This window comes from Vigna unguiculata, chromosome 1 (assembly GCF_037176805.1).
Source record: "Vigna unguiculata cultivar grain cowpea cultivar isolate G323 ecotype 2 chromosome 1, ASM3717680v1, whole genome shotgun sequence".
Classification (NCBI taxonomy): domain Eukaryota; kingdom Viridiplantae; phylum Streptophyta; class Magnoliopsida; order Fabales; family Fabaceae; genus Vigna; species Vigna unguiculata.
In genome coordinates, this window is record NC_140792.1 from 27,034,716 (window position 1) to 27,060,952 (window position 26,237).

Here is a 26,237-nt window from a genome sequence, read left to right on the forward strand (position 1 = left end):
ATAAACAAAATAACCAAATAATAAACCTCAATCGTCACATGCCAAGTATTCTTATTATGATTCCATCATTTGACAACAAGCATACCATAAACGTCATTGTCTATATAAGGTTTGATATATATGTCCAATTTCAAAGAAAGGAAAGAGAAGAATGTCATGGGGGTGTAAGTTTAGCAGGTACAGTATCCATGGACAGAGGCGGAACTACCTTAGGACAAAGGGGAGCCATGACCCCCCAGTTTTTTTATAATTATATAATTTATTATATAATTTTAAATATATATTTTAAAAATTTAATGTTTTTAATATTATATATATATATATATATATATGATATTCTAATTTTTTTTATATATTTATATTAATATATTAGAATTTTTTTTATTATCCAAATTTATTTTTTAATTTGACCTTTTGAATATTTTTTAAATAAAAATAATTATTTTCTTAATATTATTTTTAAACTATCATTTATTTAATTTAACCATCTTTTTATTTAATAATTTTTTTAACTTAAAATTAATTATAGTAAAATTATAAAAATTATTTATATTTAATTTTAATAATTATAATAATAACAATAATTATAATTTTATTATTTTTTATTGTCTTAAAAATAAATATATTATTTTTACTAGTTTATATAAAAGATTTAGGATTACTCTTTTGATTTTTATTTTAGTTTAAAAAATATCAAATTGGTCCTCTAATCCTTTTTTTTTTAGTTTCAATTTGATCATGATTTTTGAAAAAAATAATGCTTCTTGGTCTTCTTTTTTTTGTTAAATTTCTTAAATTGGATTGTGATTTTTTCATAAAAGTTAAAGTTGTGAATAATGATGGTTTTCTTTGTTGATGTAATTGACATAAAATCTAGTGTCAATTTTGATGAAATATCCTTACTTCGTTTCAAGAAATTTAACGAAAATGATCAAATTACATTAATTTTTAAAAAATCGAAACAAATTTGAGACTAAAAGACTAGATAACCAATATGATATTTTTGAATGAAAAACTGGACGAAAAGAATAATTCAACCAAAATTTTGGCACTCTCAAAGTATTAGCCAAAGATCCGCCATTGTCCACGGGTACGGATACTATGATACCCGTACTCGTCCCGTTAACATGCGGGTATCAAAAATACTTGTACCCGCTGGTAGTGGGTATCCATTTTTAATATCCATTTTCCACCCGTTGCGAGTTTTATTCGCAGATACCCACGGATACGGATTTTTTTGACATCTCTAGTGATGTCTACCTCTAATAAACTGGACTTTTGGAAATGTAATTTCTACAACTGTTATCCTATTAAGGATATTGTGGAGCTTCAAAGCTTCCTTAGATATTTTTTCCTTAAAAAATATTGTATTTGATATAAATTTCATTATAAACTCTTTTAATTTAATCTTTTTGACTCAGAATATTTCATACAATATTTTTTTAATCAAGTTTCAAATAATTAATATCAAAATATTCGACTTGTAATTTCTTAAATATTAAGAAGAGACTCTTCTAATTGAAAGATTGGTATCATATTTTAAAATAGGTGAAAAGTTAAGTCAGTGTTACTTCCTTCTAACTTAAATAATCTATTATTATTTTATTCTTCATAATTATATTTGAAAATAAAAAAATAGGACTAAAAATTTAACTATCAAAATCTATTTATTAACAGACATAATTACTAAAAGAAAAATCTATGACAATTAAGTAACAATTAAAAATGTGTTATGAAAGAATATAACAGTTATCTTCTTCTTCTATGTTCATACCAAAATTATTATATAACCAAAAGACTCATGAGATAAAAAAAATATGAATACAATATTTCACCATCAAGTGGGAAAAGAAAGAAGAAGAGGTGAACACAAAAAGTAAGTAACTTAAAAGAAAAGAAAAAAGAAAAAAAAATCTTAGTAAATTTTTTATTGTTTATTGTATTTAATTTTATGTTTTACCATTTATTAATATTAAATTATTCACTTTATTAATCCGTATAATTTAATTATCACAAAGTTCTATGTTATCACAAAAAATCTATTATACATAGGTAAAAATTTTAAAATTTGTGTATGGGGAAGCGGGCCATGGTCCCCTTGAATCCTAATGAAGATCTGTCCTTGAAAATATCAATGATACATAAGCTTAATCTACATGAGGAATTGATACCACCTTTCGTATTGTTATTCATCAAAGGGACAAGCTTACCTGAATCCTATGTCAGGAAAATTTTCAATACAGGAACCATAAAGTACTTGTATGAGCTGCTCACCAAGACTAACCATCGGCTCTAATACCACTAATGAGTTTTTAGGATCATCAAGGAAGAAAAAATAATACCAATGATACCTGAGCTCAATCCATATAAGGGATTATCCTCACCTTCAACCCAAATTTTAAGACAATAGATGTATGAGTCTTCTACCTTATATAGTGCTAAACTTTCTCATTTCTATCTAATGTAGATTGATATTTGGATTAGTAAATAGTTGATGAGTTTCTTTTAGCATAATAAGATATTTTGACTAATCACAGCCAAGGTACCCTTTCACGTACATGGCCCAACCGGATACATGTCAACCTTGTTGGACGACATGTACTCGAACCATACCAACAAGTCAAGTCAGCATAACTATCATCCAAAGAAGGTAAATCACAAGTTAATTAACTTAGTCTGATTAGTAGGTAATTAGGTCAACTAAACCAAAACCCAACTAGGTAAGACCCATGAATCCTAGTATAAGAGGTACATTTTACGAAGTACACATTTACGTTTTTCTCTGACATTGATTCCCTAACACCTTAAACTAACTTTGACATCTAAGTGTCTTTTGCAGGCACCCCCTTCTGTTTTGTAACTTTAGTAGACGAGTCCCCTTTGGAGTCGAGTTCGTGGACACATGAAGTTGTTTAGGAGACTTTATAGAGTATACTTCAACCTCATAAGAACACTCATCGTGGGGCCGACATATATTTTGTAAAGAGGAAGTTGTGAAGATTCGAAGATTTAGGAGATAGTGTCCACCAGGAGAAAAATAGTGGAAGCAAGAGGAGTTGGACCCTTCATTGACTTGGTCGCTACACTAGAAGCCTATACAAAAATGCAACAGGAGTTCCTTGACTATACAAAACGCTGAAGAGATTGAGGCCTTAAAGGATGAAAATGCAAGATTGAAGAGGAGGATCAAGATCGAGAACCAGGTAAGGGAAAGGAGTTAACTGTCTACGTGGGGTCGAGGATCCTATCCAAGGGAACAACCCCTAATGAAACGAGGAGGAAAGTGAATACAACTCAATCCCAGGATTAGGGGTGTGACCAACAATTCATCAGCAACAAGAAACAGTTGTAGGCATCCTTTCATTGACTGCATCACCAAAACTCATCTTCCCAAATAATGAAAGCCCCATAGTTTGTTATGACGACACCTTAGACCAAATTATCATATCAATTTCTGAAGAAAAATATATTATCATTCTTTACTTTTGGAACTAAACATATGATGTAATATTTGGATTTTTGTTCTCATATGAGGTTTGACAACGTTTTAATTTGTCGGGTGTTCGCTTGAGACTTACAATTGTCAATATACCTATTTTTTTAAGTTTAATATTAAAAAATAATTTATCATAATTAAATCAAAAATTCAAAGACACAATTACTAAAAAAAGACTTATGATAATTAAGCCAATTAAAAACGGTTATAAAAAATGTGTACAATATGTGATCAACCCAAAAGACAATAAGAAAGAAAATCAAACATATCTTATTAAATATTTGTATTCTTTAGTATACTTTATTTTATATTTTATTATTTATTAACATTAAATATTGTGTTATAAGAACTAAAAATATATCTAATTTAATTTTCATCAATTATCAATATATACACTACATATAATTTAAATTTTTTTAAAAATTTTAGTTTTAAATATACAAATATATTAATTTTAAAAATTTCAAAAAATGTTATGGGAGCCATGGCCCCCTCGAGTCCCTTAAAAGATCCATCATTGCTTCCAACATCTTTGAGAGCTTGCCATAGTCTCGGTGGTTGATGCTTGAGTGACTAGACGTCACTTGAGTGCCTTTAAAGGTAAGTGTAATACTCTCTCATTTTATCTTCTAACTCCACTAGGGCAAAAATAACTTTTCGTGACGTTTTATTATATAGGTTATTATCCACCCAAATAATAAGTGATGTAATACAGAGTTGTAAATATTATAAGACTTTCTATGCCGGTTACCACTAGACCCAAAATAGAAAATGGGTGTGGTAACAATTTCTTAATAAAGTAAAAGACTTTCTACGCTGGTTATATCTAGAACCGACATAAAAAATTGGAACAACAACAATTTTATAATAAATGAGAAGACTTTCTATGCTGGTTAGACCTATAACTGGCATAGAAAGTGGGAGGGCAACATTTTTATAATATATTATAACAAAAAATTCCTTTAGTCTTTCATAGTTCACTCTCTCACCATTTCGAAAAATTTTCCCTTTTTATTTTTTTTCCTTCTTGCCATGACCAACCTAATTAAGAATTAAATCTCTGACGAAGCCCTTAACCCTAGCATCATCGAACAATGCCAATCAAAGGACCTATCACCACCGCACAAGTCACCACCTACCATTTTCCAATCTCCCTAAACTGAAACCCTAACCCTACCCAATCTCGATCCTCAATTTTCCAACCCTAACCAAGATCATGATTCTATGATGTGTGACCCGATTCCTATAGTCACCTTTACGATACAGAGCCTAATGATCAAAGCCCAATGCCCGTGACGCCACCACCGGAGGAGGCGGTACCACCACACGACACTCAGCCAAGAAGAAGAAAGTGGGTAACAAGAGGACCATGAAGGAGAGAAAATGTAACATCGTAGTCGGGTATTATTATTTAAATAAATAAAATTAGAAATAATAATAGCTCGGCAAATTAATAGATACTCTTTCCTAAAGCGCGGGAAAATCTAAAATTTATTAAATTCACCATAATTCAAAATTTAAACTAAATGTTAATGATTTTGATTCTCATCATATGTTCTCAATTGTTTGTGGCTTTACCATTGTTCTCTTCTTGTTAAATGTGTTGTGCCTTCTACATGATCTCATTCATCTTCCATTTTGGAGTACTTTCTTGATATCAGATGCGATTTCTCCTTCATGAGGATTACATTAGTGGATTGTTCTTAATGCTTCATTTGATGTTTCCTATTGTGGCATAAATTTTTGTAACATAATGCTTTTGGGACCGCATAAGTTGCATAATGTTGGTAGACGAAATACACGACTTTTAACTTAGCAAGAGTGACCAACATGTCTTTCAAGCAACAAAAAACGCAATTCATCTTTTCAATGATGAATTATAATTATCATTTCTTGTCCTCTCCCATTATAATGGAAAATCCTAAAAGCTTACCTAGATTGGAAGGAAGCAAACGAAATATATTTGAAGCATTAAGTTTTAGATCAAGATATCTGGAAGAAAGAAAGAACGAAACTTCTTAGTTTCATTAAAAACCCTTTATTTTCCATACGTGGTTTAATAAAGATCAATTATTGTGCTTTGATGGAAACGGGACAGAACTAACTAGTGAACAAAAAGGTAAAAAATGCTACTTATTTAAATAATGAAAAAAAAGAACTAAGTGAGTGAACGGACACATGTGGAACCCTCAATGAGCTTCTTACTTTGTGGCTTGCCAAATAAAAGCTAAACCACAAAAAGAAGAAGTACTTCAACTCCACTGTGTGGCCCCTAAAATTTTGAGTTGAATATTTGAAATTGTTTTTAGTATTTGAAAAAAAAAATGCCTTTTGTTTTTCAAAATTTAAAAAGTATAACTTATAATTTTATAAAAATTAACTTTTTTTTCAAACATAAATAATCTAAGAGCTATTCTACCATATATTTTATATCAGCTTATAGTACAAAGAAAAGATTGAGTAATATGGTGGCTGATAGTGGCAGCAGAAACCTGTCTGACGTTGAACTCCGATGCATAAGCGTGGGATTGAGGGCACTAAGCGACATGCATGCGACTTCAGAAGTGCAATAATTAATAAGCTATGTACTAGAATCTGATTCATTGCTGAAAATGAATGCTAGCTACGTTATCTGCTTTCGGCTCCATCATCGTCAATTTTTGCGGCTATCATGTTATTCTCTTTTCCCTTTGTCTCCTCCACTTTCTTACACCGTTTTTCCTTCCATACCATCTAATATTCACAAATTTAATTAACTCAACTTACAAAATTTATAACAGTGGATATATTTTGTGGTCACTAAATTTTAAACCGATATAATTTGGTTCTCAAATGAATAAATATAGTTATTTAATTAAATTGTGTTAAATCTGTTTGATGTGTCAAGTGATGTTTTGAAATAACATTTAAATTGTTTATACTGTTTGATACACTTTAGTTCAAATATCAGTGTAAAACACCGTTTGACATGTTAATAAAATAAAAATTTTTGAATTAAAAATGATTATATTTATTCATTTTTAAAGTTTAAAGACCAAACTATATCATAATTTCGAAGAGAGACAAATTTTAATTATTATGTTAAGGATTGAAAACATATTTAATCTTATATTCATTTATACAATATAAATCGATCATATTAGATGTTATTAGATGAAGTAGAATACAAATTCTTACAAAAGTATGTGTATCTTTGTGTGACTGGATATTTATAAATGATGTAATAGTAATTAGATTACATTATAAAAAAAAAAAAACTAAAAGTTCTAATACCATATTAAAAATATTAATAAATAAATATTAAATTTAACTCAATTTGATGATATAAAATTAATTTATAAAATGAATTTTATATATATTTATATATTATAAATTAATTTTACCTCTGATCTATGTAAAATATTTTACATTATATTTTCCTTCTCTTTCTTGTCACCAACAAAGGGATTATTTTATTAAGTTTTACTATTCATTTCTCATAGCCAGCATTCGAGGTTCATGAGGGTGAAAAGTTTAGAAGAATTCTCGGTTTGGTCCTGAGATGGGAAAGCTTGTTGAAGAAATCTTGAACGGATACTCATGACCTAGATGTTTTGTTGGACTCCATTTTATATAATAAAGAAGTGCCTTTAATTAATCCTCGTTTAATAAAAGATTTAATCAAGTCTCTCTCAATTTTAAACATGTAAAAGTATAGTCCTTTCATGCTTTAGTCCATTTTTAAAATTGTAAGATTATGCCATTTTTGTTTGTTAAAATTTTATTATGTGTAAACTAAAATCATGAGTTTTTTTTTTTTTTACTTATTTAATAAATAATGATGATGTCATATCAAATCATCATATACTATTAAGAAAATTAAAAAGCTTAATTAATTTTTTATATTAATAATGAGAAAAAATAAAATATATAAATACATAATGAAACTAACACACTAAGTAAATCATTTGTGATGTTACCAACTCACTGGACCCTAAATTATGTACATTTACAAGTGTATAAATTTAAGGCTCCTAAAACAAAAGTAAATGTAAATATAAATATTCACGTAATGAGGAATTTAATTAAAACACATTAATAATGTAAATTTTTATTTATTTTTTTAATTATTTTGATTTTTTTGTTTTATTCTCGAAATATTTAATAAAGTCTCTCGATTTAAAAGTGGTAAAAATATAACCCTTTTTTTGAAGGTTCAATTAATTCTTAAAATTGAAACAAAGTGATATTTTTGTTTGTTAGAATTGACGTGATTAGTCTTCTTATAAACTGTGACCAGGTGTTGCACAAAAAATATATATTATGTATAAACTAAAATTGTTCATTTTCGTTTTCTAATGATTTTCTACTTATTAAATAGACAGTGATGACATTTTACCTTTTTAAAATTAAAAAAATTATTAAACTTTTTTATTAATAATTAAATTGAATAAAATAAGTAAATATGAAACGAAAATAATAAGTAAAGTCATTTTTTTTTTTATTTTGCTACCTCATTAAACACATATCATTTTAGTTTTAAACACATACAAAAACATTTGAAACGTTTTAAAATGGTTTAATTATTCGGATGGTACCCACCACTTTGGTACAGATGTGTCAATCTGGTACCCGCTTTTAAACAAGTGTTAGTTGCATCCCAACTTTTGAAAAAATGTTTCAATTAAGTATCTTTCAGACGGAGTTGACTAACGTCGTTAATGACGTACCACGTGTTAGTTTGTGGGTTTTTTTTGTTTTTTTTATTTTTTTGATTTTTTTTGATTTTTTTTGATTTTTTGAAAAAAATAAAATGCCACTTGTCAGGTCCCTGTGTGTGACACGTGGCATTGTTAGTGTCACGTGGCATTGCAATGCCACGTGTCAATGTCACTATCATATGTCATTGTGTTGATTTCGATATAGTTTCCATATATGTCTTTTTGTTTCAATTTAGTACCTATTTATGTGTATCTGATTCAATTTTGACCTAATTTTTTTTAATAATTAAAATTCATTTTTTATAAAATTAAAAGTAATTAAGTATAAAATTTTTACAAAAATTAAGTATTTGATATTTATATTAAAATTTTGTGGTAAAATTCATTTTATTAAGTCATTTTTAATAAAAAAATTTAATATAACATTCATACAAATAGAAATTTTGGTTTAAAATTAGTAAGAGACAATATTGTTATATTTTGGAAAAAATAATAATTAACAAAACATGAGTACTTAATAAAAAAGTAATTAATAAAGTAATATGTTAAAATGTCATTTTTAATAAAAAAATATTAGTAAAACATTTATACAAATAATAAATTTGGTCTGAAATTAAGGAAACAATATAAATATTAGTTCTTAATTTTGTAAACATATTTATACTTAATTAGTTTTAATCTTATAAAAAATGGATTACAAAAATATTTTAATTATTACAAAAATTGGGACTAAATTGAATCAGATACACATAAGTATGTACTTTACTAAATTGAAACAAAAAGACATATATAGGGACTAAATCGAAATCAACACAATGACATCTGATAGTGACACTGACACTTGGCATTGCAATGTCATGTGGTACTGACAATGTCACGTGTCACACAAGGGACTTGACACGTGGCATTTTTTTTTTTTTCAAAAAATTAAAAAAAATTAAAAAAACCACAGACTGACTAGTGGCACATCGTTAACGATGTTAGTCAACTATGTCTGAAAGGGACCTAATTGAAGCACTTTTTCAAAAATTGGGATGCAGTTGACACTTTTTTAAAGGTGGGTACCATATTGACATACCTATTGACATACCTGTACCAAAGTGGGTACCATCCGAGTAATTAAACCTTTCAAAATTTACTAAATTTATCGTTCAAACAACACACTTTCTGTTCCAACTACAGTAAACACTCGCTTAATTGGGATACACACACTTATGAAATTTTAAGAGTTGTATTACAATATGAAATATTATGGATCACATAATTACGACATGGAATATTATGAGTGTTGAAAATTTGTAGAGATTATAAAAATATGAGAGATATAAGATATATGATAAGAGATATCTTACAAAAAGAACTTATTATTTTATTTTATTCATATACTTTATATATATATATATATATATATATATATATATATATATATATATATATATATATATATATACTCAGATAAATAATTTTGTGACTTTATTTTCAAAAAAAATTACATAAAGTCATTTGAGTTTTAAATCTCTTACATTTTATTTTATATATATATATATATATATATATATATATATAATAAAATGTAATAGAATACAAACTCAAATGACTTTATATAAATTTTTTTGAAAATAAAGTCACAACATTATTTATCTGAGAAATCTTCCTTTTCAAATGTGAATTTAGACGGGATGCGGACTTAAACGAGTGTTTAGTGTATTATTTGTAGAGTGGGTCAAAAAATTTATTTGAATCTATTGCAAAACATCTCTTTACTGATATATGTTTTTCCTTCTCTTACTTCTTTTAATGATTTTTTTATTTAAATATAACAGACTTTTTGTTCTTGAGTTTGTTGGAATGGTCCAAAAGTAGGGGTGACAAAACAGGCCAGTCCGACCCGTTTTGGCATGGCCTGCCAAAAATTAGAGCTGTCAAAATGGGTCGCCCAGCCCGACCCCACTCGACCCACCACGAGTTGGCCACTTAGTGGACCAACCCAACCCGGCTTACTTATAAACGAGCCGAAAAACTTCGAACCCGACCCGACCCACCACGGATTGGTGGGTTAAACGGGTCGGCTCACTAGACCACTTAATTAAAATAAAATATAATTTTTTTTCTTAAGTCATAAATTATAATTCGGATTAAAATTTAAATAAACTTCAATATAATCTAAGTACAATCCAAAATGATGTTAAACACCAATACAAACCAAAACTAAAAAAAATTACTATCTAAGATTAAAGCATTCTTGTTACTTATCCAACTATAATATTAGAGTCTTGAATGGATAAATCCACAACATTTTCATATCTTGAAGCATCTTCTTTATCCCCATCCATTTGGAGTTGAAGCTAGGTTTCCATTTGCCAACCCACTAATGTGTTTGGTTAAAATAAAATAGCCTAACATTGCAAAGCCCAACATAATGTGTGTGACCATACGGGTTGGTGGGCCAACCCGGCTCACCACGAGTTCAACCAATTGAGCCGGGTTCTTGGTGGGTAGGGTCAAAAATTGACCCGTACTGACATTTGTAAAAAAAATTCAACCCAACCCAGCCCAAACATGTGGTGGGCCGGGCTGGCCCACAAGTTCTGACCCACTTTGACGGCTCTACCAAAAACGGGCCAAGTCGGGTTGGTCCACCACTAGCAAATGGGTTGGATACTGTAACCCGTCCTGCCTCAGGACGGGTTGACGGGCTGGGTCGCCACTTTTTTTTAATTTTCTTTTAACTTTTTTTAAATTTTTGTTTATAAATTATATATATATATATATATTTGTTTATATAATATAAAAAATTATATTTTTAATTATTTTTAATTCTAAACATAGGGGTTGGCAAGCTAGGCTGACCGAACTATAGCGGGTTAGCAAGTTGAAAACTCCACCCCGACTCATTCTTTTCTTGGTAAGTTGGCGGATTGACTTGGCGGGCCTGACCCACTTCCTATCCAAAAGTTTATCCAGATCTACTACAAAATATCTCTTTAATAGTGATAAATATTTTTTTCTTTTCTTATTTCTTTTAATGACTTTCCTACTTATATAAAGAATGTTTTCTTTGATATCTTCTATTATGTATTTATAGAACGATACTATTTTTTACATAATAAGGATGTATGTAACTTCTTCAAAATGTTATCTTTGAAAAGTGATTGAAGGACCATAAGTTAAAAGTAAGAGAATTAATTTTAACATGTATAAAATAATTATGATAACTTTAATATATTTATAATATAATAATTATCTTATTAGAAACTTATGTATTAAAGTTATTTTATAAATTGCATGAGTCAATATTAAATTAAAAATAATCTAACATTCCTCCACATGATCATATAATGATTTAGAGATTAAAGAATAAACTTAATGTTTACACTATATATATATATATATATATATATATATATATATATATATATATATATATATATTTTTGAACTTATCAAGTTATTATCCTTTGTTTAATTATGTCAGAAAGATGTATCGGGATATGGATTTCCTTGAGTCCACACATCCAACAAAATCTGAATTTGAATAGTCAGTCACTTCAAAGTGATATGACCTTTTACATGTAATCCTTTGTGTCTTGCAAATGCATAAGAACTCTCTTTGCAAATTTCCAGTTTTATATTCCAGGATTCCTTTAATATTGATCCAACCTTGCTATGGCAAAACTAATTTCTGATCGAATACATGTTTGAGCATACTTTAAACTCTCAATTACTGGATGCCCAAGGAAGAGATCTCATTTCATTCCAAATAAATTTTGAGACATTGCATTTGATTAAATTGGACACTTTTTGTATCGGAGCAATGTCGTCCTTCTTTTTAATTGGAACTAAATTTATTATTTACATAAATATTGATATTTGATTTAAAGTTGACTTTTTATTAAATATTTCTGGAATTATTTTTAAACCATTTAAATGGTTTGATTTCATTTAAATTAATTAGTTTTAATGTTATGAAAAAATATGGATTAATAATATATTTTAATTTTAAATACTTATTCTATTTTGTAAATGAAAGTTAAATTTATTCAATAAATATAATATACAATAATGTATATAATAAGGGACGTAAAAAAAATTCGTACTTGTCGCCGTCTGTGGGAATCGAACCCATGACCACATGGTTAAAAGCCATGCGCTCTACCAGCTGAGCTAAGACGGCTTGTTTTTTATAAATTTAGATTTTATTTTATCACGAAAAGTAATTATTAATTATTTACAATTTTGGAATTTCTCTTTAATTTTAAATTTTTTAAACTAATTATTTTCTTCTATATTTTTTTAGTTAAAGAATACTTAAATATGATGGGTTTTTCACCAATTTGGGTTAATTTGCTATTGAAAGTATGTTTCTAGGTCAAGTTTTAAAAAATTACGTTTAGGACTAAGTCATGCCTTGTTAGCGTGACTTCATTGTGAATAAGTTGTCACCACCATTGACAATTTTTGACATGTGGTGTTGAAGTCATGAGAGCACATGATGACTTTTGGGTAACTACCGAAGTCGTGGGATGAAATGCGACTTCCGTTCTGATTAAATATAATTAATTATACCCTTAATCAAAGTCGTGGAAGGTTTGGACAACTTTTGCTTAAGCTAAAGTTGTGCTTGGGTTGAGTGACTTCTTCCAAAAGCAAGCTTCTAAAGTCGCACAAGGGTTGAACGACATCTTCCAAAAATAAATTATATTGAAGTTGTGCAATGGTTTGACGATTTCTACAAAAATGACTTGTGCATATGAAGTTGTGAGAGCACATGACAACTTTTGTGTAACTATTGGAGTTGTTGGGATGAAAGACGACTTCCATTAAGATTAAATGAAATTATCATACCCTTAATCAAAGTCATAGAAGATTTAGGCGACTTCTGTTTAAGCTAATGTCATGTTTGGGTTGAGTGACTTCTTCCAAAAGCAAGTTTTTTAAAGTTGTACAAGGTAGATTGTCAAAATGGGTCACCTGGCCCAACCCACCACGAGTTGGCCACTTAGTGAGTCAATCCAATATGGCTCACTTATTAGCAAGCGAAAAAAATTCAAACCCGACCCAATCCATAACAGGTTGGTGGATTAAATAGGTTAGCTTACTGACTCACTTAATTAAAAGTAAATACAATTTTTTTATGCAGTCCAAAAAAATACTAAATTATAATTTTGATTAAAATATAAATAAACTTCAATACAATCAATCCTAAATGATATTAAACTCTGAATACAAACCAAAATCACAAAAATACAAATTACTATCTAACAACAAATTACAAACAACTCAACACTACCCAAATGCAAATTGCATAATAATAAAAAACACTTATGTGACCCTTTATCTGCGGGTTGGAACCAACCTGATTCACTACAAATTTAACCTGAATGAGTCAGATTTTTTGTGGGTTGGGTAAAAAATTAACTCGTACTAAAATTTGTAAAAAAATTTCAATCCAACAAGACATAAACATATAGTAGGCCAAGTTGACCCACGATTCTAACCCATTTTGATAGTTTAATATAATGGTTGATGACATCTTCCAAAAATAAATTACACTGAAATTGCAAAAATGAGTTATACTTAGTTACACTCAATTGTGCGATGATTTGGCAACTTCTTCAAAACTATTAAAATAAAAAATTATTTTACAAAATAAATTAAATAAATTTATAACATAAAGAAATTAAAAAAGTTGAAGTCGTATGATTCAAGTGTAACACCCCATTTAATTTATAAGCGAAATTAAATGTAGTGTCGCATGAAATAACATACAAGCGCAGCCCGAGAGTTTGAAACTAAGCTCCCAACGATCCATGGCACACCACGATGCCCAAAAGAAAACGGGATAAAGAGTTAACTAAAAGTATATAAATCTAAAACCATCTATTTCGTGGGTTGCAGCCCTAGATGAACTCATACAGAAAATATAAACTAGTCTAGGCGGAATCTCCATTTCCTTGCTGACCTCTGGAACCTCGCCCATCTGCTCCCATCAATTAAATTGATAATCATCGCAAGAAAGAAGAACCACATACAAGACAACCATACAATAAACAGGGTAAGCTAGAGCCAACAACATTTTTATCATACAGTCAAGATATATTTCTCACCATTCAATATCCAAACATCAACCAAGCATGTTATGACTCTCAATCAATACACTACGACTCGACTTGACTCATCCGGATACATATAACTTGGTCGGATTTAGCGGATGCTTGCACTTGTGGTGGATACCTCTGCTCACCCCCGAGCTGCTCACCCCCGAGCTATGTGTTACAAGTGTTACAATGAGTCAAATTTCCCTCACCACAAGGTTAGCCCTTGATGAATTTCAGGTCTCCTACTACTCTCACCACAGGAGTCAGTCCGCTCTAGGTGAGACTAACTGACTCCTCAGAGTGTCAGGATGCAACCTTACCTTAAATCCTTACCTAGCTATACAGATGGGGCACCACCATGAACACCCACTAACAGGGGCCATGGAATTACGTCCCGACCACTGAAGCGCGACCCTGAAAGTCTCACCTAGAGACCCCAAGGAATTATGCACTGACACAGACAAAATACAATCATACAATCAGATAATATTCGTTATGCAAAGTTACCCTCATTATATCAACCTTTAAAGTCGTTACCTTTAAATCTCCATATCCAACCCATTCCAACTTATCATAACCCATTCATGTACACAGAGTCCAACTCATCTCATTATCATGCCACTTTAACAACACCAATCTTATTTAGTTCACATGTCAATACTCATACCAAACCCATCATTTAAAATTCATGAATCGTGCTACGCATACATCGCACTCCATTATATACATGTCCCTCATCACAACATTTATACCCAACCAAAATAGATCATCCAGCAATAAACACACATCCAAACAAAGCGCTGTCTCGCTCAGACTGAGGGGTCTCGCTCAGGCGAGCTCCCCCTTCGCCTAGGCGAGGGCGCGAGAAGGGAGCAGAAGCACTCGCAGGATCTCGTTTAGGCGAGACCCATCTCGTTTGAGCGAGATGCTCGCTCGCTCAAAATCACAATGGGTCGCCTGGGCGACCATTCGTGGAAAAAGGGCTTAGGTGAGCCTCTGTTAATCTCGCCTAGGCGAGACCAGCTCGCTTGGGCGAGTTTATCAGTGTCCGCCACTATTTTCACCTGCAACAGATGCGAAGACATACCACAAGCAACAATCCCACTGTATCATACATCCATATCAACAGGCAAACACAAAAAACTCACCAACCACATAAAATAGCAGACTCGCACCAAACAAATAGGAGGGTTCTAGCTTCCCTTACCTGGAAATAAGCTAGCAAAACGACCTGACACGCCCTCGATATCGAACGCACGAGCACAACAGCTCAAGGAACGCACGGACGAGCTGAAAATATAGCGGAACAGAAGCATGATCTGGGTCACTTGGAACCCTAGCTGGGAAAAGAATGAAATGAACAATAGAGACGAGTTTGGGCTAGCCACAGTACTTACATGGAGTAGGAATCAACTTCGAACTAGCTTGAAGACGACAGGAACCTAACCCTAGCAGAGCGTATTTTTGGCGCACGGGGAAGATGACGGCTACGTTTCTGAAAGTGAAAGAGAGTGTGGAATTAGGACAACGTGAAAGGCTTTTATCTTATGGACCGACCTTTAGGCCCATTACTGTAGGGCAGCCCCTTAAAAGGGAGCAGAAAAATAAAAGGAGGCCTTACATCAAGTATTGCTTTATCATAAAAAAAAAATAATAAAAAAGTTATAATTAAGACATACGACTCCATTCTTTTTTATTCTGTAAATTTATTCATTTTATTTCATATAAACAAATTTCTGGTCTTTAAAAGTAAGATTTTTTTTTCAATACATATCATGTTATTTTAAATTTTTTATATAAATATATATTTTTTAAAAATTTTTCAATTTGATTAATTGGTTTTTAATTTCTTTTATGTCTTTTTAAAATTTTTTATAACTATATATTTAAATTTTGATATATTGCTTTATTAATTTAAAATTTTTATATATCTTTAATATTTTAATTTTTTTTTGAATAATTTGATTAGAAAGAATTTAAATATTTTATGTATTTTTAAAATTTTATATAATATCTATTTAAATTTTGATATATTGGTTTTATTAATTTAAAACTTTTAGACATCTTTAATATTTTAATTTTTTTGAATAATTTGATCAGAAAGAATTTAAATATTTTAGAGTTTTATATAACTTTTTTTTTTATTTTGAGATATTTTTTGATAGTTTGATTAATAAACAAAAAAAATAGTTGTTTATTACTTTTTTAAGGTTTTTTATGTAAACCTTTTATGTAATTTTTTTTAATAATTTGGTTATTAAATTTTATACGTATTCTTATTTAATATTTTTAAAAAATATAATATTTCTATATTTGAGAAAAAAATTATTACAATAAAAATGTATTAATATAAGACAAATAAATTTACAGTAAAAGTAATTGAAAACGTTTGCATTTTAATAGATTGGAAGAAGTGGTTAAAATATAGTCAATTTAAATTAAAAAAATCAGAATCGCCGTCTGTGGGAATCGAACCCACGACCACGTGGTTAAAAGCCACGCGCTCTACCAGCTGAGCTAAGACGGCTTCTCTTATTTATTGTAAATTTAATATATCCAAACAATTAGGTTTGGAAAAAATTCATAGAAAGTACACAAAATTTACGGTGTTCGTAATTCCAGAATTTTATATGCTGCGTTTTGCTAATTATAACGATACTTATTTCATTTTCTCCAGTAAGAAAAATGTGTTCTGGAGTGGGAATATGAACTAAAATGCATTTTAAGTTGGAAAATAAAGGATGGCCATTCATATGTTATTTTATATGCTCATAGAAACAAAGATAGGAAATAATAGGTCAGTATTTAGAAATTTCAACAAATTTAGTCAAATTTTACATTTAAGCTATAATAAAGTAATTCATCTAATTTTTATTTTTATTTTTAATATTTGATTTATAGGTTTGTTAGCTAAAGTTTAATGACAAGACAATTTCAATATTTTACTATATAATAATTTATTTAAAGGGTAAATATATTCTTTTTTCGTAAATTATTGTCGAAAATTATATTTCATTTTTAAATTAAAGTATGTATATATTTTGTTTCTATATTTTATGAAATAAATGTAAAACATTTTTGACAACAAAGATCAATAAATTATTTTTTATGTGGCAAACAAAGTTTCACAGTGGATTATAATAAAATGTTCACATATTTGTATGTAAAATGTATGTGGTGACATGTTTGTACTTAGAAATTGTATATTTGTTTGTCTCATTATTGTAGGGTGGTTTCATATTGTTTTGAAATCAAAGATTGAAAGGAAGTCCACACAAAGAAAGGTTTTCATGTTACTGCTCTGTGTGTTGTCGTTGTTTGTCTAATGTATTGGATTGTTGTTGTTGCTATAGAATAAAAGTGACATTGGTGGTGTAATTTTATTTTGTACATTTTTCCACTAGGTTTGGGCAATCTAGGTTAATTTTTCTTTTTTCTTCGTCCCATTTTCAAAAATTGGGACTTTTTATGAAGAGTCATAATTACAATTTAAGATTATTGTTTGCTTGTTTGGAATTACATTTCATTGAAAATTTATGAATGATAATAATGTTAGTTTTTTGTTTTTGTTGTTTGGGTATTTTGTTTAGTTTAAATGAAATTTTGAATAAAATTATAGAAGATTGATTCTCTTTAACATTTCATCATATATTAAGAAGGTCTCTAGTGTTGCATTATGCGGGAGGTGGAAAACATGTTTTGTACAGAGTGGATTTTCATATGTGATCGTATTTTGAAGTAGTGAGGATAATGAGAGAGTTTTGCCCATATAATTAAGGATGTTATAGAATTGGCAAACTACGTACAATATAATAAAGAAGAAGAAAATTATGTTGGATACTTTGTCACGGAAGCTCAAACAATTGAGTTTTTTTTAAGGTAATACAATTAGCAAAGTGAATGTAATAAGAATGATGATGTAGCTTGTAATGTAGTACTTGTCACCAACATGGTCACAATCTTAGACGTTGCAAAAATGAGACAAAAAAGACTACGTTGGTAATAAACCCCTAACCAGTCATAATAATCATGTTATTTTTTACAAATACTATATGTTATTTTCTACAATATATGTAGGAGAAAAAGAACACTCCAAAAACTAGAGTTATAATGACAAGTATGTACAAGGAAATCGATGAAAATCAATGGAGATTTTGGAGGTTGATTTGGTTATAAAATTGAAAGGATAAAATTAGATTTAAAAAGAAAATGGGAGTGTATGAGGAAAATATGTGCATACAATAAGTAAAAAACTTTTGAAATTATAGAAATACAGAAAGAAATGATCTCTTCCGTAATGTGTTTTCTAAAAACCTCCTCCAAATCCAAGATATGAAAGACAATCCACAACTATTAAAACAAAACAACCGATTCATATCTTCTCCACGTACCTAAAGTTAATGAACTTTAAATCACTATTACTATTATTAAAGCTAGTCAAAATACTTCTACTTAGACTATTGGTGGAGAAATATCACGGAAGAAAACTGTGAACAAGGAGGAGATGCTTTAAAATAAAATTCCAAGAAGTAAAATGAACATTTCAAAACTTATAGATGTATATTTAGCAATTATGGAGGTGCAAGAAGTAAACAAATTCTTGTGTGTTTGCATAAATAGCGTAATTTACAAAAAAATGGTAAGGTGAGTAGTATTGATAGGGGTGCATATTGAAATTATGTGGGTAAAATAAGAAAAGCCCCATCCTGAAGCACCATGATCTGTATAGTAAATAAAGTGATATTGCTTTTATTATATGTTTAGAATTAGTGGACATTATGAGTTTTGATTGCTTTTATTCTATAGTAACAAAATTGGTTGTGCTGCATTAAATTCATGTTCTTTATTATATGTTTATAAATTAATATTTATTTCATTATCAATTTCTTATTTATTAGTTTTATATCTTAAATCTGACATTTTTCCTAAATGATGGGGAGGATATTTTTAGTAAAGTTTTGTCTAAAAATCTTATTTACCCATCTAATTAAAAGAAGTTTTAATAAAAATTTATTTTTAAACCAAAGTTTTGGAGGAAAAATTAATATTTATTATGTATTTATTGTTGTCGTAGAATATAAGAAATAAAAAATATATAAATAAAAAAGTAATCAAGAGATGACAGACTTGGGTGTCCTGTATCGGAAAAACAAAACTCTAAAATATTCCAAAAATTAAAATTATTTTGAGGAATCTGTCAGACAACTCTGTGACCATTCCAAGCCATTGCCGACCAGGAACGATCCTCTAAAGCTGAAGAGTTTCCTAATCCAAGGAGAAGGTCATCTAGCCGTTAATCACGCTCTGATCACAGAGTGATGGCTCATCCACCAGATTTCAGTTCCTGTCTCCTTAGAACTTAAGGATGCAGAGGTACGAGCCTATAGAACAGATCCTGTTCAAGTAAGGTCGTATCCAGAGCTCTTTCGCAGTGGTTTATAAACTTGTGTAATTTTCAAAAAGTTTCCGATGTGGGACAAACTGGCTTTCCGAAATGCAGATTGTTGAGGCAAACATGACGCATTGCTTGGGTGCAGTGATGTGTGTGTGCTGAAATATTTTATTGATAACTTCTCTCGAAACTACATGCCATCATCTCTATATACTAAAATTATCAGTTTATGAAACATTGAAATCACTTAAACGTTTCTAATGTTTCCCATCATCATATATCTTTTATATTTGTTCATCTGTGAAAGTATGCACTTGCTTGTTTAAGGATAATGATTCATGACTAGTAATTAACCTTAGCTATTCTGAAAACAATCTCAAATCATGGAATAAAAGTGTGAATAGGAACCATGTGCTTATGCAAAAACAGTTATTGAATCAGAATGAAACTTTTGTTGCAGGTGCTTGTAGAATCAGGGATTTCTTATTTGTTTAATATTTTAATGTTTACTCATTGGAACTAAGACATTATAATTGTTGCAGAATGAAATGTACATTGGCCAAATCAGCCACATTGGTTCTTTCCTAAGCATGAGATAGTAGTTTATTTTGGGGTTAGTTTGGTGGCATAACTTTAAAAACGGAATCCAAACTCACGGATTATTTCTGCTTGAAAATTTCTATAGAAAACTGATAAACCTATATCATTCACCCTTAGTTTTAACGATATGGTAAAGTTACATGGTTTTTTCTACTTATTATTACTCTTTCTAGCATCGTATATATGAAGCTTATATTTTAGATTTCAAACAACCGCAGATTCTGTCGCAGCTCAATTTTTGCTGAAACATATACACTCTCGGATGAGGAGTGCTGCTTTTCATTTAGTTGGGATCCTCAAGTCTTCGATCTGGCTCTTCAAAGTCCAATTTGTTTCAAATCTTTAATTTCCACTCATATAACCCTCAAATCACATTTGGTACTTTGTACTGGATTGTACAATTACCTGGTTCAGTTATTGCACATGTCTTGCTGAAACTGTAAAAGTTTAACTCAGTTTTATGGAAAAATTGTGACTCAAAGTTGTTCCAATTAAAATCTTCATTTTCTATATGATTTTAAATCTTTTATATTTTTAAAGTGAGTGTTTAGATTTAATATTCATCTCAATTTACTCTTTGTTTTTTTACTTGTATTTTCAATACATGGTCTTTGGGGTGGACAAAAAATCCAATTTTTATAATTTAATTCACTTTTTCTCTGATCCAATTCATTTAATATCCATTTTATTAAAAATCTAATCCATTTAAAATCCATTTTATTGGATATAGATTTCAATCTGATCTACATTTTATATATTTTATGGATTGGATATTCATTCTCTAAATCTAGATTTTCAAAATGGATAATCCAAAATATCCAATCCAAATTTTCAATTTATATTTTTTGTTAAGTTAAAGTTCGAGACGGACTAGTCCAAATTTAGTCGTATTTGACTGAGTTGGCGTGATCCTATATGAATTTTGGCCGAATTCAGTCAAGTCAGTCCCGGTCGAAATTTAGCCCAACCGGTCCTGGACAAAATTTGGAAGTATTCGGTCGAGTTGACCCCAACCCAAATTTGACTGCATTAGGCTGAGTCGACCCAGAATTATTTTACTGTATTCGGCCGAGACAACCCTAACCAAAAATTGGCCATATTCAACCGAGTTGGTCCCGACCGACGAATTTAGTTGAGTCAACCCTAACCGAAATTTGAATGATCAGACCCTGGCCCAAATGTGGCCATATTTGGCCAAGTCGACTTTGGTCAAAATTAGGTCGTATTAGGCAAAATCGGCCTTGGCCGAAATTCGGCCAAATCCAATCAAGTTGATCTCGACTGAAATTTTGCCGAGTCGACCCTGGCCCAAATTTGGTCACGTCGTCCCCGACCGAAATTCGTTTGAATTTGGTCGAATCGACCCTAGCTAAAATTCGGCCGAGTCGACCCCAGCCAAAATTTGGCCGAATTTGACCATGTCGAGCTCGACCAAAATTTGGTCGGCCCCGACCAAAAGTCAGCCGAGTCCGTACCATGTTGAAATTTGGCCTCGTTGGCCCCGACAAAAAAACTGCCAAATTCTATGGTGTCGGGCATATGGACACAAGTTTTAAAAAATTTAATTTAAATTTATTTTATGAAAAATAAATTTTGGATTTTGAACTTGATCCACATATTTGGATATGGATTTAAACTTGATCCAAATATTTGGATTTGAACTTTAAAAAATTTTAATCTACTTTTTATAAAAAAAATGGATTTGGATCGAAAATCTAATCCAATTATTTAGATCCAAAATGGATGTGGATTGGATCATTAAAAATCCAATCCATGATCACCCCTAATCACATTTTTTTTTTCAAATTTTTCTCTGTCATTAATCTTCAACTTATCATTCTCTTCTTCTCTTCTTCTCTTCCTCAATTGTCTTTTTCATCTTCACTTTTGTCGTTGCCTCTTGTCGCAACCGGAATCGCGACGGGAAGGCGAACCGAAAAAGAAAACGAGTTTAAAAAAGATTTGGAGTCGCCACCATAGTTATTCTGGAAAACCATGGAAAACCATAAAAATAAAATAAGCCTACGAAAAACCAGATTTTTGGATCCGGGAGTCGGTTACGCGTAGAGAAGGTGTTAGCACCCTACAACGCCCGCCCGAAGGCGGTACCTTTAATTAGAAATGCAAAAGTTGATGTGGTTTTCAAAATATTGATTTTCCCCAAAAATAATGAGACAAAAATAATACTAAAAAGAAACAAAAAAAACATTTTTTTAAATTTTTTGGGCCCGACAAGGATTTGACCTTGGTCCTACGTATTCTCATTAAAAATGAGAAATCAGGGTTACGTAGTTCTTTAAAAAGATATTTGAAAAAAACAATTGAGAAAAAAGGTTTGATTTTTTGGAAGTGAACCTGACAAGGACTGACCTTGCTCCTACGTATCTCACAGTGGAGAATCAAGGATCACGTAGTTCTTAAAAAAAGACTTTTTGCTTGAAAATGTTGATATTTTTGTACTTTGAAAATTTTGTATATTTTTTTTGGTATTTTTGAATTACTTGAAAATATGTGTCATACGACGCGAGCGGTCGAACAGACACTAAAAGGGAAATGAAATTATTTTTGGTATTTTTTAGAAAACAAGTGTCACACGATGCGGGCGACCGGACAGACACTGAAAGAGAAAGAAAATTATTTTTGTTTTTTTGAAAATGAGTGTCACACGGTGCGGGCGACCGGACAGACACAATAAAACAAAAGAGAATATTTTCATTTTTTACATTTTTTTTCTATTTTTTTGTAATTTTTATAATTTAAAAAAAATTGTTTTCTCTTTTCTTTGGAGGGAAAAAAAATAATAATAGATAAATAACAAAAAGAAAGGATAAAATAAAATTTAATAACAAAAAGGACAAAAGTGAAAGAAAAATAATAATAATAATAATAGGATACATAAGTAACGTGTGAGGTGCATGAAGTAAACATAAAACATAGGCCCAAAACAAGATAAACATGAATAGGGGTGCAAGGTTATCAATTATGGTGGTACACAAAGTAAAACATGAAACAAGGGTGGTAGAGGTGCGAGGTTAGTAAAATCAGGGGGTACTCGTAGATAAAATTAAAACAGGGGTGTGAGGTAAAGGAAAAGGGGGTGCGCAGAGTAAAGTATGGAACAAGTTAGGCAGGGGTGCGAGGTTAGTAAATATCAGGGGTACTCGCAGCAAAAATTAAAACAGGGGTGCAAGATAAAGGAAAAAAAGGGGTGCACAGAGTAAGACCTAAAACAATACACAGAAGGGTGAGAATATTAAAAATGGTGGTGCAAGAAGTTAATGGGAGCAGATTTAAACCTAAACCCAAAAATAACTCTTAAACATAGAAAGCAAAACCCTAAAGAGAGTTTCTTCTCCTTCACACCAACCCTCATTCACGGCCAGACAACTTCACTGCCTTACAGCACCAACAAGACAAACCCACCTACGCTGCACTCGTTCCGGCCGGCGAGGGGGCCCTAGCGACAACGTCGACCACCGCCAGGAGCCTAATCGGCGGCGCATCTCTTTCTCCCTTTTTCTCCAACGCGCGAGACAGATGTTGTTTCTCCTTCAAGATGCCGCTAACGAAGCGTATGTGACCACCGCCGTGAATGTCGATGCCGCCAGTGCTGCTAAGCTTCCCGAATCACCACTTTTTCTTGTTTCTTCTTCCCGTGAGAGAGAAAGGCGTCCTAGCCTCTGCCACTCGCCACCACCGTGCCAGTCACACTGTGACTAGGTCCGCAAACGTCACGCGATCACCGCCGCCGTTTCTGTTTTTTCCTATTTCTCCATTTCTGATTTGATGTATGTGATCGGAAGAAGATGAAGAGTGGCGGTGAAGTGGGTTTGCTTGATTTTTCTGATTGTAGGTTGAAGGTGATGGAAGATGATAATGGAGAAGAGTGGGGACGGTGATGATGGTTAATGGAGGTGGTGATGATGCACGGTGGTATTGGGTTGGGTTATATGGTGTTGAGAATGTTAGGATGAAGGTGTTGTTTTTGTTTTTTAGAGAACAGAATGCGGGAAAGCCTCCATGAGTGAAGAAGTTCCAATCTGCTGAATGAAGGGATCCCTGATGATATTTTTTGTGCATCTGCTTTGTTCCTTTCCCACCTCGAGACGTACGTGGGATAAGCTGAAAGCAGATGTTGCTTCCTGCTCCTTCCTTCTTCAGCCATCATGACCATGGCTAGCTAGCTACCACCCATAACCATTAGAGACCTTACGTTAACCTCTTGGTCTTCTTTTTTTTCATTTTTTTTTCTTAAATAATAAAAAGTAAAAAAGGAAAATAAAGAAAATTGTACATAAAATAAAAATAAATAAAATAATATTAAAACAAAATAAAATAAAAATAAAATAAAATAAAACAAAATAAAAATATAAAACAAAAAAATAAAAATAAAATAAAAATAGAATAATAATAAAAATAAAAGTAAAATAAGATGAAAAGAAACAAAAAAAATAAAAAATAAAAAATAAAAATAAAAAATAACCCGGACAAAATTGGGTGTTGACATCTCTAACACCTCTTCATCCTCCTTATCCTCTTCATTATCCCTCTCCTTTTTCTTCTTCTCACACATCTCTAATTCATTTATAAAAAATATTTCATTAGATTTAGCGAAAATTACCGATGAATTTTAAAAAAATTCAAATATTGAGATATTTACCAATGAATATTCAAAAAATCCAATTACCAATGAAGTTAAAAAAAGTCCATTACTGAAAATTTTGCCAAAAGATTCTAAAAAAAAATCAATTATTGAAAATTTTTATCACAAAATAGTGAATACTCAAAGCAGAAACTTTGACACAATTTATCAACATATATTTTTGTCGAGAGTTATGAATTACTAACAAATATTAGCAACAAATAATTATGTCAATAGTAAAAACTTATAATTTATTGATAGATCTATTACTGATATATGTTTTCGTAAGTAATTAAATTTCTAAAATTTGTTGCTAAAATCAATCTATAAATTATGTTTTACCGATGTAATTTTTTCTATCGATAATTTAAAATTTTCTTGTAATGATAGGAGAAGAGGTTGAATTGTGTCTTTAATGATGCATAGTGAAACAATAGTTTTATATGAGAAACAATTTGTCAAGATTTTCTAAAATCTTAGTTAGTAAAACTCTCATATAATGAAAGAAAGAGATAAAAGGAAAGAATGACTTACGCTTGAATTTTTACACGGGTTTGCTTGATAGCATATACTCTCTCAATAGTCATTCAATCAAGTTCTCTATATAAAGATTAAACTACATCTTACATGAGTATTTCTTGGACTTTAACAACTTTTAGCTAATAACAACCAAATTTTCGTGTGCCATGGCTACAAACAGCACGATAAGGAATAATAATTCCAATCCAAAATTTGGAATCCTTTTTTTTTTTTTTAAATATTCAACATTACCAATTTAAACCATATGCAACAAGAACAACAATTTGACTTCTAAATTACATAATTCAGAAGTGCAAAATTGTATTATAAATTTTGTAATTTGAAATTTCTGGATTGTATAATAAAAATTCAAATTTTTGTTTCAAATTGAGTAATAGATAGCATAATTTTTACTTTTGAATTACAAAATCTAAAACTTCATAATTATATTCTAGATACACAACCTAAAATATAATTTCTAAAGTAAAATTATTTTTCCTTATTATTTTCGAATTTTAGATTACAAGATCTAAAAACAAAACACTTTTCTCTTCTGGATTACACGATCTAAATGACGTATGGATTGTACCATGTAAAAAGAAAAACTCCAAATAAACAACCCAAATATCTTTGAAAGCAAAAATGAAAATGCCAATACTTGAACAATTATTCCCCCTTCAAGCTTAAAGTAAACTAATTTTTAGTTTAGCTTAGTGTTCCAAAATCTTGCTCTCAGAAACTCTTCCATGAAAAAAAAAACGCAAATGTAGCATATTGGTTCCCGGAAAAAC

At 30.5% G+C, this 26,237-nt stretch overlaps 3 non-coding genes across 3 annotated transcripts; all 3 read right to left on the bottom strand.

The window, feature by feature from the left end:
• Nucleotides 1-12,296: 12,296 nt before the first annotated feature.
• On the bottom strand, nucleotides 12,297-12,369 carry TRNAK-UUU (transfer RNA lysine (anticodon UUU)). The gene has a single exon. It is a non-coding gene; the product is annotated as a tRNA-Lys (tRNA).
• A 4,378-nt stretch (nucleotides 12,370-16,747) lies between these two features.
• On the bottom strand, nucleotides 16,748-16,820 carry TRNAK-UUU (transfer RNA lysine (anticodon UUU)). Its single transcript has one exon. It is a non-coding gene; the product is annotated as a tRNA-Lys (tRNA).
• Nucleotides 16,821-19,484: 2,664 nt separating this feature from the next.
• Nucleotides 19,485-19,706, bottom strand: LOC114165468 (small nucleolar RNA U3). The gene has a single exon (XR_003599715.1). It is a non-coding gene; the product is annotated as a small nucleolar RNA U3 (small nucleolar RNA).
• Between the last annotated feature and the right edge of the window lie 6,531 nt (nucleotides 19,707-26,237).